This window comes from Phoxinus phoxinus, assembly GCF_949152265.1.
Source record: "Phoxinus phoxinus genome assembly, chromosome: 1".
NCBI classification, from domain to species: domain Eukaryota; kingdom Metazoa; phylum Chordata; class Actinopteri; order Cypriniformes; family Leuciscidae; genus Phoxinus; species Phoxinus phoxinus.
Genome location: NC_136876.1, coordinates 3,205,751 through 3,222,949, shown reverse-complemented (window position 1 = coordinate 3,222,949; position 17,199 = coordinate 3,205,751). Strand labels below are relative to the sequence as shown.

The 17,199-nt window shown below is 41.8% G+C and overlaps 1 protein-coding gene across 2 annotated transcripts in view; it reads right to left on the bottom strand.

Annotated features, from left to right (window-relative positions):
* Positions 1-17,199, bottom strand: part of LOC306996367 (uncharacterized protein) — a 215,511-nt gene that overhangs the window by 81,175 nt on the left and 117,137 nt on the right. Inside the window, exons 1-3 of one of the 2 annotated variants that reach the window (XM_079608778.1) lie at positions 9,050-9,076; positions 8,737-8,790; positions 7,943-8,230 (exon numbers count right to left, since the gene is read on the bottom strand). The exons of the other annotated variant lie outside the window; for it this stretch is intronic. The gene's annotated coding sequence lies outside the window, so the exon portion shown is untranslated. Of the gene's footprint in view, positions 1-7,942; positions 8,231-8,736; positions 8,791-9,049; positions 9,077-17,199 lie in introns of those variants that run through there. 2 annotated transcript variants of the gene reach the window in all.

The window sequence follows — 17,199 nt, the reverse complement described above, 5'->3', positions numbered from 1 at the left end:
CGCTAAACTTCAGAATATCTTTATTAACCCCCTGGAGAAGTGTGGAGCACTTTTATCATGGATAGATGCACTGTATTGTATTTTATTTGTAGATTAAGGATGTCGATTCAGGGTCCTCGTGGTGCCTCTAACCAGTTCAATATTGAATTCGAAGGAACTAGGTGTTTGCTAATATTAATATTTAATTACAAAAAATCATGAAATATTGATAGGAAAAAAATACTCTTAGACTTGTTTAAAAAGTTTTATGAATCACCACAACATGATTTCTTTTTATTAAAAAAGATTCAGAATAATACAAAGAGAAAAAAAACAAAGTAAAAGTAAAATGTAAAAGACCCGAAATGTGGCCCCGAAAAAAACCTCTCCAAGGCTTTTTATACCAACCCTGGTCCGGGCCGCCTTCTAACAATGGGCTGTTATTCTACTACAGCCAATTCCCTTAAAGGTCAAACTTTGGACTTATCCCAGTCCTTCATTAACATAGGCTTGCAGAAGCACATATTCAAAATATCCATTTTCTTTTTACACCTATTCTATGCAGCACATAGACAAAAACTTTATTTGGTAAGTCACGGGTCTATGAAGGAGGGCTCAAATGCAGAACGAGTGTTAACATGTTAATTGACAAACAGTAGACAGATGACAAGATGTGGTGGGAGAGGTGAACAGTCCAGACAATAGGCAGGGATGAGACACAATGACAGCCGTTGTAACTAGCCGAGCAGCAGTTGTAACTAGCACAAGATGACTGTAGGCTGGAGAGAAGTAATGGCAGAGCAGAATGAGACCTGAGAATACCAGCAATAGCCGGACAGGAACTTCAAGTACAACAGGCAAAGCACTCAGGGATCTCAGGCTCAGCACCAGGCTTGCTCCAAAGCTAAGAGTGTAAGCAGCCAGGGACGCTCTGCTAGCAGGACAGGACTGGAACTAGAGACACAGGAGACAAGACAGACAGGACCGATGGCAGAGCTAAAGAAAAAAAAAGAAACTTCTACAAATAAAACACAAGAGGAACAGGTGAGCACACTCAGACAAGGAACAGGAGAACACACTCAGGTAAACGAGGACTTAACTAGACAAGAGGGTGTGGTTCTGGGAAACAAGGAGGCAGGAGCAAAGGAGCACATGGCCAACACAAACAAAGACAGAGCCATATGTTGAAGCACAACACAAACATAGAGACATGAAACACAGACACAGACAAAGCTGCCAGGGCAGAACCCTGACAGTAAGTTTGACTATCGCCACCCTTTTGACCTTTCTCTAGTTTCACACATTTTCAAGGTCTAAGGCGAATGATGTTCACAGTTCCTTATAAAAATACATGTGGTCCTAACAGTCTAAACATATTGAGTCCACATACACACACAACACCTCTGACAATGAACCATAAGTTCGTAGGCCAAGCTCAAATTAGGCTTTAAATAATTTGAGCTTGTCCTGCAAATTCAACATCCTCATTTGAGCAGTTTATTTCAGTTTGCACTGTGTATTATTTTCCTATTTAATCGCTCAACTTGTGCGATAATTTTAATTAACTGCTGAGCACGATGAATCCGTCCGTTCTTAGGGAGTCGAGCCTCAGTGGGTGATCTTCGCCTTTCTCTCCTTCTCCGTCTTGCAAGCTCTCTTTGCGTTGTCCCTCTGGAGGTGTTCAACTATAAGATAGTCCATCAAAATATCAGCTTGTCAGTTACATTAACATTTCTAATTTCTAGGTCATCTCCATCCGTTACTTTCAAAGCATGCAGATAGTCGTTAATATATAACATTTCTTCAGAAGAAAAAAATTTTTTAGGGAATTTATCAGAAGAGTTCATAATCCTATGATCTCCAATATTTATTGGCTGGTTGCACGTGGCCGCCATGTTGGCTGTCCGAACAGCGAGTGTGCGCATAGACACTTCTGGTTTCACATTACACCCGGTGCAGGGAGCCGGAGAAAGTCGAAAATAATCTCCTATAGTTGTTGATAGTAGTATTTTAAGTGATATAATTGATTCTAAGATCCATATTACTATCACACGAGCCAATGGCGATTAAATGCACGGATGCATAATCAGATTAATGAATGAAATACAACTGTTCAGAACAGAAGATTGTATTGGACTCATGCTGCATACGCAATGCAGATCTCTAGAGCTCCGCTTTGTAGGCTACGACTACTTTTTTTGCTACTTTGTAATGACTTTCAGCAGCCAGCGTTTCTGGAAATGAACAAGGATAAAACCTTTTTTAGACCTGACTTAATGAAATTTAAGACCTCGAATGAAAATCCGTTCGAAGATGCCTAATCATGTTATTGGTGTTAAAGTGCCGAAAGGGATTTCAGCACGACATACATTGCAAATGGCTATTTTTTTGTCAGACACTTTGAAAAACTTCCAGACGGGAGAAGGAGAAGTCATGTTGCCATTGGCAAGCTCCGGTCTGTTGTTGTGTGCCCGTGCGCCGCGCATGCAGGTGGAAAAAAGTCACGCGAGTAATTTACATTCACGTGATCGGCTTTTTTGATCTGCGCTATTTGGGTTCGCCGATCAATCGGAGCATCACTAGTATCTATAATCTCTTCCCATCCATGATCTCTACTGTTCTCACACATGACCTCCTCACCACTTCTACACTTGGTACTCTCACTGATTTTGCCCCTCCAACCCCTGCTTATATCTCTGAGCTAATCAACAAAGCAAACTCATCTTCCTGTCATCTTGATCCTGCACCGACTACTTTACTTTAAAAAAATGTGCACACGTTATTTCACCATCGATTTCACTTCTCATCTCTCAACTTCTCAGCAATGGTGTTGTTCCTCTTGAACTAAAAACTGCTGCCGTCACTACTACTTGAGAAAGTGGTTGCTGCTCAACTTCAAACTCATTTGTCATCCAACAACCTCTATGAATGTTTTCAATCCGGTTTTCGCACCCTCCATAGCACTGAGACTGCACTTCTTAGGGTTGTTAATGATCTCCTTGTGGCCACTGACTCCGGCTCCACCAGTATTCTAATTCTTCTAGACATTTCCTCTGCATTTGATACAATCTCTCATAGTATTCTCATTTCACGACTCTCTGCTCTTGGTATTTCTGGAACTGCTCTATCCTGGTTCACCTCCTACCCGTCCGATCGCCAGCATTACATCTCCATCCGCCAGTCTAAGTCCACTTCTGCCTCTGTCCCGCACGGTGTTCCTCAGGGTTCTGTTCTTGGGCCTCTTCTCTTCATCATCTACATGCTCCCATTAGGTAATATCATCCGTCATCATGGCTTCAAATTCCACTGCTATGCAAATGATACCCAATTATACATCCATTCCCAACGCTTTCCATATCAGCTTGTATTGATGAAATAAATGCTTGGATGACCAGAAATTTTCTTAAACTTAACACAGATAAAACAGATTTACTCCTTATTGGTTCACCTCAAACTACATCCCGTGTCTGTGTTGACAATGTCAATATTGCTGGAGTTCTGGTTAAACCCTCCACTAGGGATGCAAGTTATCGATTAATTCATTAATCATTAATTGATTGACCTTATCGATCGATTAACGATTAACTGATAAGTGGCTATTTTCCTGAGAATGTACATTTCTCGCGGTATCAATAGTGTCTTTAACATAACCAAAATATTGCTTATATACTGAACAAAAATGCATGTTATATTGCTCAAATGATGTTGTATTGTAACAGTTGGGATACGGTACAGAATGGCATTTATGTAGTTTAACTAAATAAATTATGCACAGAAAATTAAAATACATGAAAAATAATTGTGCACTGGCTCACCTGTTGCAAACATTAAGATTTTTTTAAATAAAAATCTATATGGGTAGTAGGCTTAGCCTAAAATATATTAAGTCTACATAATAATCTATCTGGTAAACTACTTGAAAAACTTGAAACATTAGCAGCAGCACTTATTGATGCTTGGTCTGAGAAAGGTAACAGTAAGATTACTAGACCTGGTAACTTCAAATATACTGAAGGGATGTCAATTTTCACAAATTCCCATGATCTATCGTAATTTAAATTAACGATCAATTATGCGTCTGCTGCAGTGCATATGGCCAACAGCATGACAGGGTTTGCTCAAAACGCTATGTTACTCACCAAATGAATGAGAATGGTTTTTAATCCAAATGAAGGGCTAGTAGGATTGTAAAATGTTTCGATGTGAATGATAATTAAATTAAATTAATTATTTAATAATCAAATATAACGACTAATAATACAACGTTTTACCAACGCCGCCTCAGATGCGTGCTTGCAGAATGTGTTGTAACGTTAGACGTGCACTGAAACGCACTGAAAACGGCAACTAAACCCAATGAATTCACAACGATTTAATAAAATAGTGTTCTGATGTTATGTAATATGACAGTCCCAAATTAATCATCGTTATTATTAGTCGTGCATTGCTGCTTGAGCGGCGCGTGCTGAATGAATAACCGTTGAGCACTTTGCTAGCGCGTTATTTAACTCAAAGAAGCGCAATCTATATGAGATTAGTCAGATATATACAAAATCAACATAATATTACAAATTATATCTGCACAAAATGACGTGAATGCACAAGTGAACTTGAGTTACGTGCCATTCAGAATGACTCATGTTGTGGACGCGCTCTTCCTGGAACAACGCGACACGGCAAATAAACCCAAATACTTCACAATGTTGTATTACACTATTGTTCTCTTTATAATGTTATGTAATATGACAGTCCCAATAGTCATTATTAGTCGTGCATTGCCGTTTGAGCTGCGCGCGCTAAAGATCACGCTTCAACAATTCTTAACCAAATGCATCCAATATGCTGAGATAAATCAGATATAGATACACATAATAAACGTACACATAATAAACTATTACAACTTACATTTGCACAAAAGAAAAGGCTGCGAATGCACACTCAAACTTATAGTCATGATGAAGGTGTAAAATAGTCCCAAACATAACTCCAGCGCGCTCGCTTGTGTTTCGAGGTTGAGCAGCACGCACGCGCAAGAACCTGCTTAATCGATGATCGATAAGTTTGATCGATTAATGTATTATCGACAATTAATCGATTGTCGATTAATCGTTTGCATCTCTACCCTCCACCACTGTCAAAAACCTGGGTATAATCTTTGATTCCACTCTTTCCTTCCTTCCTCACATCTCCTCGCTCACTAAGTCTGCCTTTCTTCCACCTTCGTAATATTGCACGCTTACGTCCATTTCTTAACATCAGTGATGCTGAGACCCTAGTTCACGCTTTCATCAGTTCACGGCTTGACTACTGCAATTCACTTTTCTATGGCTTACCCAATTCATCATTAAATAAAATTCTATATATCCAGAACTCTGCCGCCAGAGTCCTCACTTACACAAATATATCTTCCCACATTACTCCGATTTTACGCAGTCTACATTGGTTACCCATTCGCTATCGCATTCAGTACAAGATACTCCTTATTACATTCAAAGCACTTCATGGTCTTGCCCCCAACTATATTTCTGATCTCATCCATACATACTCCCCTGTTCGCACACTAAGATCTTCTGATAGCGGTCTGTTGACGATCCCACGGCACAAACTAGCATCGTTTGGTGGAAGGGAACTTTGCACCGCTGCCCCAACTCTCCATTCCACAACACATCCGTAATCTCTCATCACTACATGACTTCAAAACCCACATTAAAATATATTTTTTGTCACTTGTTTGTCACCTGACTCAATGTTCTGATTCTACATGTACCTCTTTCTACTATGTTATCCTTCACAGTTTATATGTATCATTTCTATGTCATGTTTCTATGTCATGCGTTTGTGTAATTTATTGTAAAGCGACCTTGAGTCTTCTGAAAGGCGCTATATAAAATAAATATCATATTATTATTATTATTATTACTTACCGTGATCTCAGACTGTGTTTAAGTGGTTTCTCCACTGTATGGATCTTCATGTGTCGCTTCAGGGCACTTTTAAAAGAGAAAATCTTTCCGCACTGATCACACGTGTGCGGCTTCTCTCCAGTGTGGATCATCATGTGATAATTAAGGTGTGATGATTGACTGAAACTATTCCCGCACTGATCACACGTGAACGGCTTCTCTCCGGTGTGGATCCTCATGTGAACATTAAGGTGTGATGATTGACTGAAACTCTTCCCGCACTGATCACATGAGAACGGCTTTTCTCCGGTATGAACACTCATGTGTAGCTTCAGGTGACTTTTAATAGAGAAACTCTTCCCGCACTGATCACACGTGTGCGGCTTCTCTCCAGTGTGGATCCTCTCATGTGTTTTCAGATCTGCTGATCGACTGAATCTCGTGTCACAGTGTGAACACTTGTAAGGTTTTTCTCCAGTGTGAATTCTCTGGTGCAGTTTTAAATTGGCCGCTGTAGTAAAAGTCTTCTCACACTCAAAGCACATGTACTCTTTCACACCAGTGTGAGTTTTCTCATGTGTATGTAAATGTTGCAGCAGTGAAAAACTCTTTCCACACACAGAACATGAATGCGGCTTCTCCTTCGTATGAACTATCAGGTGTCTCTTCAGGTGTGATGCACTAAGAAATGTTTTTCCGCATTGATCACATGAGAACGGCTTCTCTCCGGAGTGGATCCTCATGTGAACATTAAGGGATGATGATTGACTGAAACTATTCCCGCACTGATCACATGAGAACGGCTTCTCTCCGGTGTGGATCCTCATGTGAACATTAAGGTTTGATGATCGACTGAAACTATTCCCGCATTGATCACATGAGAACGGCTTCTCTCCAGTGTGAACTCTCATGTGAATCTCAAGACATCGTTTGGTTGTGAAACTGTTTCCACACTGAGTGCAGCCCTACGGCGGATATCGCTCATAGCCTTATACATTTTTGTTGACGACGTAGTTAAGGCGGCAGGCGTGTGTTGCTTAGGCGGCCGCCAGTTCCAAAGTGCTGCGAGAAACCCTGCGTTACGCTAACATGCCGGACACTATTCAGCTGTTGTTCTGTGTGCTGTTGTGGAGCTGAATAACTTGCCTTTCCAGATTAATGTCTGTTCTTGGTCTTGGATTTTGTGAAATAAATTTCTAAATAAATGCGACTTATACTCCAGTGCGACTTATATATGTTTTTTTCCTCGTCATGACGCATTTTTTGACTGTTGCGACTTATAGTCCGGAAAATACGGTAAAATATACAATACTGCTATGTTTTGTCACCAACTTTGAGATTGATATTTATTTTACTAAAAACGTTTTAATTATTATTGGCCGTTCACACTAGACTTTTCCTACATAGACTTCCATTCATGCGCATGTGAAAGTGGGACACCAGAAACAGTGAATAACCCTGTGAGAAATAACAAGCGTTTAGCATTCAAGTGGAGTGGATTATTTTATTTTTTAAATTATTATTAGTTATATGTTAAATAGAGCATCTCTTAAAATTGTGACATCATCTGGGCTCTTTCTACTGCATGATGGGAAGACAAGAGAATAATCTCAATCCATTTTTACACAAACTGTAGCATTGACTGTATTCATAAACCCTGTAACCAAAGTTACTGTAAGAAGAATCTCTAGAACTATGAATAACTTGTATGATATTTGACAAATACAACTTCATCAGTAACTTGGTGTTCACTGATTATTCCTAAAAAATACATTTTGTAAACTATGTTGAAAATGACTAAAATTCTGGTAACGTTGTTGCAAATTGGACACCAGATATAAAATAAATGTAAATGTCAAATAGTATTTAGCTTTATCTAATATTGATCATCAATATAAAAATGTCTCAAATCTCCCTTTACTGACCATTTGTTGAAGAAAACCCAGAACATTCTGCACCATTTCATAATGTAACTGTTTATCTAAATGTGAAGAAGTGCTTGAATGTTTCTAACATGAATGTTCTTCAGCATCATGAATGAATGAAGAATAAACACCAACCTCTTTGTTCTTCAGGATCTTCAGTGTGTTTCATTCTGCAGGGTTCTGGATCACTCGTGTTCTCACTGTCCTCTTTAATAAACTCAGTCTCTGCAGATTTCAGCTCTTCCTGATGCTTTCATGCTCGTCTTCACTTGTAGCTGATGGGAATTAACAGCATTTATTGCTGAATTACTGTGGGAGGAGCTTCACTGATGATGTGATTGCAGTGGGAGGGGCTTCACTGATGATGTGATTGCAGTGGGAGGAGCTTCACTGATGATGAATTCCAGAGTTTGAGGAGCTGATCTGCCAAAAATCAAAAGTATAAATTACTGAGTTTGTTTTTATAATAAATGACTCTTCTAAGTGTAGCTGGCGCGGTCTGCACTTCGCCGACTACTGCGTTGTGTTCTGGTGCACTGATGACAGGACACTGACGATCTTCAATCAGAATCAGTCTCTCTCAGTCAAGAAGAATGCAGACTCAATATTTAAATCGCATTCACAAATCTGAAAAATTACCATGAAAAATGAACATATCGCATTAGGCTTGAGTATATCATGTGTAGGCTGTGTGTCATATTGCATGTTATTTCTGTTATTAACTATGGGGAATAACGTTAAAGTTTTACATTAACTTTATGCAACATGAAATAAACCATCTTCCTTTCACTAGTTAACACAGTAACATGCATAAAGCAAAATGTGCATGCTTTACATCTGGGCTGTTCAGTGCCATTGAACATCAATAAATACAAGAAAACTTTTAAATAAACACATTGTATTCTAAACCTGGTATTGGAAGTACATACCTGTACAATTTCAAAGAGAGCAACAGTTCAGGAATATCTCCACTCAGAATCAGCCTAACATAAGAAAAAGGAAAACTGAAACATGTGGGCTTCATCACAAGACGACAGAATGGCGAGCGCTAACTTACAGCAAAACAAACCACGAGGCTAGCTATGTTAGCAATTCCTTAAGCACTCAAAACAGCAGTTCTCGACACATCTCGACTAAATTGTGCACTCATCATAAAATACACGTACAAGTTACCATGTGCACTAAAGCTAAAGTTACAACCGGTATATTTCAAGTTTACATTGCACTGATGTGAACACGTACCTCTCTCAGTCCAGTAGAATGCAGACTGAGAAACGAACGCTTTAAGTCAGTATATGACCACCGCCAGCCTCTATCCGATAGAGGGCGCACTTACACGACAAACAACTCTCCCAATACCTGTGAGCTACCATGAAGTGACTGAACAATACAAGATTATGGTGAAATAAACTCACATACCCACAAAATAGAAAATGAAAGGTTGCAAAAATATTTGTCATTCTTTAACCTGTTACATAAGCATTTATGTCTGTCTATCTATTCATCGTACAGTAACTGATGCCAATTCAAAAAAAATATTGCTAATCTTAACATTATATTCTGCTTCTTCATTATAAATCCAGGTATCTAGAAATATAGAAAATAATATAAATAATTGAAATTCTTCCAAATATAAATAATGGTAAGAAAAACAGTTCAAAAACATAAACACAGAAATAAACTTTCATATAGTAGCCAACAAATCCCCTCAGTCTGCTGACACCAATGAAATAAGCTTTAAGTGACAATTTACAGGAGATCTGGAGACATCAGCATAATAAATGAGGTGAAAACAGGAACTATTGTCATGAGATAAAGAGTGTTTTCAGCAGATCTGTTAATATTGATGAGCCTCAGACTATCAACACTCATTCAACAAGCCATTCAGGATCATCAGCAGATCATCTCACTTTATTCTGAGTGTTTGCTGTTAGAAACACATTATTTGAGTCAGAGAGATGACTAAAGACTATTAAACTGCTCCATTGAATAGCAATACTGTTATTTCTCACACTATGACATGGATATAACATCAATAACACAAAAATAATCACTAATGATGACACTCATCTTCATAAACCATACAGATAAATAATTACAGCAGCATATTATGACCAAATTAATCTAGTTTGATCTTATGATAACTACATGAATCACTATAAAGTAAAAAAGCCTAATAACATTTTACATGCGCAGAAACTGAAAATGATTAAAGGGATGGTAAAATGCCCTTTTCACAAGATGTAAAATAAATCTCTGATGTGTGTTTGGGAAGTTTTAGCTCAGAATACTCCATGATATTTGTGAATGTTAAAGTTGTCACTTTTTGAGGGTTAGCAAAAACGCACTGTTGACTCATAAATGTGCTCGACTACAACAACCCTGCGTGTTCACGGGGACGCGGCTTATGTAAATTCAGGGGCGCAACTATCCAGTGTCAGAGGGGTATGCAGCAACAATATTGGCGCCAACACGTCTCTAAATTGGATTTACACAAACCATATACATCTTAAAGATGCTAAATGTCTATTAACATCTGGCAGGAAAATCGTAGATAAATATCGCAGATGAGCACATCACAACATGAAATAGACATCCGAGTGAGTGATGTATGTGTCCTATTGTGTAGGAGAATTTACTGTGGTCAACACTGCTTATATATTATATGATAAAGTAACTAAACATACATTATCTATTTTATTTCTCCATTGGTACTGTTGATAAATTGAGGAAAATTTATGCTGGATAAAAAGTGAGTTAACACATCAGCATCAACCTCAACATGTAAAAGTTTATTGTGCTCATAAAAGGAAAACCTTACATAAAAATAAAAAGTAAGATAATTTTGTTACTTGTAATACAGAAATCAAATGGCATTGTGCTGTTAACATGTCTGTTTTTATTATGTTTTGTGCATTTCTGTAGGATTCTGACATTTCTGCAGACTAGTATATCAATCATCTCTGAGGATGAGGAGTCCAGAGCTGAATCTTGGAAATGGTGCCATGGAGAGTCCCTCCATCTCTCCACCTGCCCTTACGAGACCCTCCATCTCTCCACCTGCCCTTACGAGACCCTTCATCCCTCCACCTTACGAGACCCTCCATCTCTCCACCTGCCCTTACGAGACCCTCTATCACTCCACCGGCCCTTATGAGACCCTCCATCCCTCCTCCTACCCTTACGAGACCCTCCATCCCTCCACCGGCCCTTATGAGACCCTCCATCCCTCCTCCTGCCCTTATGAGACCCTCCATCCCTCCTCCTACCCTTACGAGACCCTCCATCCCTCCACCGGCCCTTATGAGACCCTCCATCCCTCCTCCTGCCCTTATGAGACCCTCCATCCCTCCTCCTACCCTTACGAGACCCTCCATCCCTCCACCTGCCCTTACGAGACCCTCCATCCCTCCTCCTACCCTTACGAGACCCTCCATCCCTCCTCCTGCCCTTATGAGACCCTCCATCCCTCCACCTGCCCTTACGAGACCCTCCATCCCTCCTCCTGCCCTTATGAGACCCTCCATCTCTCCACCTGCCCTTACGAGACCCTCTATCCCTCCACCTGCCCTTATGAGACCCTCCATCCCTCCTCCTACCCTTACGAGACCCTCCATCCCTCCACCGGCCCTTATGAGACCCTCCATCCCTCCACCTGCCCTTACGAGACTCTCCATCCCTCCTCCTACCCTTACGAGACCCTCCATCCCTCCTCCTGCCCTTATGATACCCTCCATCCCTCCACCTGCCCTTATGAGACCCTTCATCCCTCCACCTTACGATATCCTCGATCACTCCACCGGCCCTTACGAGACCCTCCATCCCTCCACCTATCCTTATGAGACCCTCCATCCCTCCACCTGCCCTTATGAGACCCTCCATCCCTCCACCTTACGAGACCCTCTATCCCTCCTCCTGCCCTTACGAGACCCTCCATCCCTCCTCCTGCCCTTATGAGACCCTCCATCCCTCCTCCTACCCTTACGAGACCCTCCATCCCTCCACCTGCCCTTACGAGACCCTCCATCCCTCCTCCTACCCTTACGAGACCCTCCATCCCTCCTCCTGCCCTTACGAGACCCTCCATCCCTCCACCTGCCCGTACGAGACCCTCCATCCCTCCACCTGCCCTTACGAGACCCTCCATCCCTCCTCCTGCCCTTACGAGACCCTCCATCCCTCCACCTGCCCTTATGAGACCCTCCATCCCTCCACCTGCCCTTATGAGACCCTTCATCCCTCCACCTTACGATATCCTCGATCACTCCACCGGCCCTTACGAGACCCTCCATCCCTCCTCCTGCCCTTACGAGACCCTCCATCCCTCCTCCTGCCCTTATGAGACCCTCCATCCCTCCACCTGCCCTTATGAGACCCTTCATCCCTCCACCTGCCCTTATGAGACCCTCCATCCCTCCACCTGCCCTTACGATATCCTCGATCACTCCACCGGCCCTTACGAGACCCTCCATCCCTCCTCCTGCCCTTATGAGACCCTCCATCCCTCCACCTGCCCTTATGAGCACCTCCATCCCTCCACCTTACGAGACCCTCCATCCCTCCTCCTGCCCTTATGAGACCCTCCATCCCTCCACCTGCCCTTATGAGACCCTTCATCCCGCCACCTTACGATATCATCGATCACTCCACCGGCCCTTACGAGACCCTCCATCCCTCCACCTACCCTTATGAGACCCTCCATCCCTCCACCTGCCCTTATGAGACCCTCCATCCCTCCACCTTACGAGACCCTCCATCCCTCCTCCTGCCCTTATGAGACCCTCCATCCCTCCACCTGCCCTTATGAGACCCTTCATCCCTCCACCTTACGATATCCTCGATCACTCCACCGGCCCTTACGAGACCCTCCATCCCTCCACCTACCCTTATGAGACCCTCCATCCCTCCACCTACCCTTATGAGACCCTCCATTCCTCCACCTTACGAGACCCTCCATCCCTCCTCCTGCCCTTACGAGACCCTCCATCCCTCCACCTGCCCTTATGAGACCCTTCATCCCTCCACCTGCCCTTACGATATCCTCGATCACTCCACCGGCCCTTACGAGACCCTCCATCCCTCCTCCTACCCTTATGAGACCCTCCATCCCTCCACCTGCCCTTATGAGACCCTCCATCCCTCCACCTTACGAGACCCTCCATCCCTCCTCCTGCCCTTACGAGACCCTCCATCCCTCCTCCTGCCCTTATGAGACCCTCCATCCCTCCACCTGCCCTTACGACACCCTCCATCCCTCCTCCTGCCCTTACGACACCCTCCACCCCTCCACCTTACGACACCCTCCATCCCTCCACCTTACGAGACCCTCCATCCCTCCACCGGCCCTTACGAGACCCTTCCCTCATGCATTACACCGGCACTAACGTCGCCAATCAAGCAAAACAAAACAAAACTAATGGGCTGCCGATGTTTGGCCGCCGCCCAAAAAAAAATCCAGTTTGGCCTACATGCCTGGACGTCACACTTTAAATCCGACCTGTTGCCTTTCACCATCCACTTATTTAGCTGATGTCGAATCAATTTACTTGCCATCTCCTTTTCGCTCTTTCTTTTTTCTAGCCCCCGACAGATTTTTTAGCTTTTTTATCCATCTTTTTGCGTCACTGTGTACATGTTAGGGTTGGTGATGTCACTAACCCGGGAGGAATGTCGTGTAGTCTCTACCAGCCGTTTGTTGCAGCTGTTTAAAAGCAAATATCTCCCTTTGCTTTGAACTTTGAGCGTTGTAACTTTGCAGATGTTGTTTATGCTCAAACAGCAACATTACACACTAACTAGAGTTAGAAAAGTGAAATCATAATCAACCACCCCTTTAAAACGTTTAAAAATAAAGAGCACCAAAAAGCACTATTGGTCCAAGAGTAAAACGCTATTCATATTGTTTTATGGTGCTTAATTTTAAACACCTTTTACTTAATTTTAATTATTCTAAGGTTAGGTAAAGTAAGTCAAATCTGTTCTAATTAATAAGCATTTGAATTTTCATACTAACAGTAAGTAGATTACAGAAGAATGTGGTAAGTTCAGCTCAATCTTTTGTAAAACAGAGACTTATGGCAGGCAAGCTTCTTAATTAAATGTATTTTTATTAAATACAGGTTTACCAGTTTACATACAAATTACTAATATATAAAATAAAATAAATCAAAACCAAACAATTTACACTGAAAAAAATACCTATTTGAAATACAAAATACTATTTTGTAGTTTAAAGCCTTTGGGGAAAAAATCTAATGTAATTTGTATTTATCCACACGTCAATAGTAAGATGAACTGGCATACACATTACACACACACACATATTAAGACAGCCAATACTATATGATGCTTAATGTAATACTACAATAAGACGTGAAAGATAACTATATTTTTTAATTAGTCCAGTAATCAGACTCTGTTCGACAAGTTTTTAGTGCAAAAAATAGCATCTGAATAACTAGGTTTTTCCTGGTCTGTGGCGGAATTGTTTTCTGAACCTGCAGAATATCACCAGGGAACGTTTGCGCCAGAACACGCCTCCTCTTTTCACTGAACTGCCCCGGGAGCGCAAGTTCATTCCCTAATTTACCGACGTGCGTCTGTGGAGGGAAAAGTGCGCTGTGTGTCGGGTGCAAAATAGGAATGATACGTGCCTTGGTGTACAAAGTAAATTGCGCTGGGTGCAAGATAGGGCCCATAAAGTCTGAATCGATGGAACTTTTTCTAAATCGTTTACATATGTAGCAGGACGGTCTATCGCCCCTCCCACTCGTAATTGTTTAATGTTTGGCCAATGGCCCGGCACCCAGTGTGAATAAGAGCACAGCCTACCTGCTATTTGGCATGCGTCATTGTCCGGGGCCATGACGTCATCCATGTGCCCTGCTGCTGGTTGATCGAGTGCACGGCAAACTGTGTTGCCGCTCGTAAAAGCTCACCGAAGCTGCTGGCCTCTGGCAGTGCTGTAGGCCGGTCTGGGTGCTGTTGGGAGAGTTGTATGTGGACATTTGAGACAGGTAAGAGGCATTTGCGTGCGACAGCGCTTTGTAAACCACGTTCCTATGAGTTGCTTGACCCAGCGATTAGTCTGATTAACCCGTATGCCCACTGTAGTGTAGATCTGTCTGCTCTGGTGAGCGTTGTCGGAGGCATTCGGCCCTATTCCTCGCATATTGATCCCGGGACAGCGTGCTCCGTTGTGAGTATAGAGTCACTGTTAGAGCATGAAGCTAAGGGGGAAGAACTCTCAGTGTAACACCCTCTGCTTTGTTTTTAGGCATGCGACAAGGACAATATCACCATTCTGAACGAGAGTTATCTGCCTGGTGCTTCATTGTGGAGCCTGTTTGCGCTGTGCCTTAGCAGCTGCTGTTCTGCTTTTGTGCTGTTCTGCTTTTGTTCTGTTTTGTTTCTCTTCTGTTTGGCGCGGTTTCACGCCAGGTGAATGGTTCTAAGTGAATCGTTTCCAGTGAATCATCCGAGCGAACTGTTTGTGAGAAACCCTTCAAGTAACCCATTCTGAGTGAATCATTGCAAGTGAACTGTTTCGGCGAACCGCATCAGGTGAATCGTTTCAAACTAACTATTTCCACTGACGGTGACTTGTAAACGTGGTATGTTTTGAGTTTATTTTGTCTTCTTTTTGTTTATTACTTTGATTTATGTTAAGGAGCGAGTGTTTTTCTGAATTTGTATTTGTTTCCGACTCAATTGTTGTGTTGGTGAATTTATATATTATTTTTGGTTGACTTATGCTGCTGAAATTGTGATCTTTGTTTATAGAGTTTTCTTATTTTTGGGTTTTTTTGATTTGTGACGACCAGATCGGGACCAAGGAGTTGGTCCCCTCCTGAAATTGTAAACCAATATCATTTTGTTTATATATATCATTTTGTTTACATATTATTTTGGTTACATATCACTGGTTAATGTATCTTTCCTTTTGTTTGTTGGCAGGTCCTGGGTGCCCGGGGGCAGACGAGTGACCAAATTTGGTGGTGGTGTCCTCACTGTGTGCTGTGGTCTTCTCTGACATGAGTCGTTGAGTGTGCTGTGCTGGTGTGTGTGCACTGAGTAGAGTAATTTCCAAAAAGGTGATATCCAGAGACTGCCCCCTGGATGTGCCCAGGTCCCCCCACAGCCAACATTAGGATTTAGTAAATTGAAGTGATTGCTGGTCAACACCTTTTAATGATAAATGTCTTTTAACAATTAATGAAATAAATGTACATCTCTTTTTGCAATTCATCTGTGTCTCTGACTCAAAGTGATTAGGACCTGTGCGTGCCTTCTACATTAGAGGTACCGTTAGATTCCTGGGGTGAAATTCCCCAGGTTGCGTAGTCGAAAGTAGGTAAATTAGAACTGCCTGAGCGAACACCGCTTTGCCACAGATAGATAGGTCCATTTGTGGGGTTAGCAAATTTATCCGTGCAGCTTTTAGTGTGCAGGATTTATTGGTTAATAGTGTCAAATGAATATAGAAATATAGAATATAGAAACAAATAACCTTTACATAAGATAAATATAAACTGACTATACTCAAAAGAGTTTGAAATTATCACTGTTTGGGTTTTGTTTCTTGTCGTTGTCATGTTTCAATAGGCTTGTTCGACTTGAACCGGCGGCCACAGACCGATCGGTTTATGACATCAAAGTACCGCGAGAGCGATTCAAATGCATACGGACCCGTCTGCTCTCAAATCACTCTCGCGGTACTTTGATGTCATTCACTGATCGGTCTGTGCAGCAGCGGTTCAAGTCGAACAAGCCTTTTGTCTTGTCATGTGATCCTGCCATGTGTCTTGTCATTTGTTTATGCTCTGATCATTGTTCACATGTGTGTCTTGTTAATTTGTCATTATGAATTTGTTTGTCCCAGCTGTGTCTCGTTTCCCCTGATCTGTGCTGTGTATTTAAGCCCAGTGTTTCAGTCTGTTGTCGTTGCTATTTGTCTGGTCGTTCCTGTGTCTATCTATGTGAACTTTTGAGTTTATTTAATAAAGAAATATTGCATACTTGGATCATGCTTCCTCCTCTGCTTTAGCCACTACAGAACACTAGTGATGGGCAGATCGAGGCTTCGTGAAGCAATGAAACAGTTGAACCAAATGGTCCATATTGTTTCGAGGCTTCGAATCAATCCGACACCCGTCTCCACGGTGACACCTAGTGGTCGCTTGCAGGTGTTGATCTGAAACAACCTTGACGAGCCATTAATTTTTTTTTATTTTTTTATTATTGTACTTTTCTAATATGTGAATCTAGTAACCTATAGGCTCCTCGCTGTGCATAATGTTATTTTGGTCCTGCAAAATGAATATTAATAAAATAAATCAAGCCACAATGTCTCACTTTTTTAGATATTTTTATTAAAAAATATTAATTTCTCT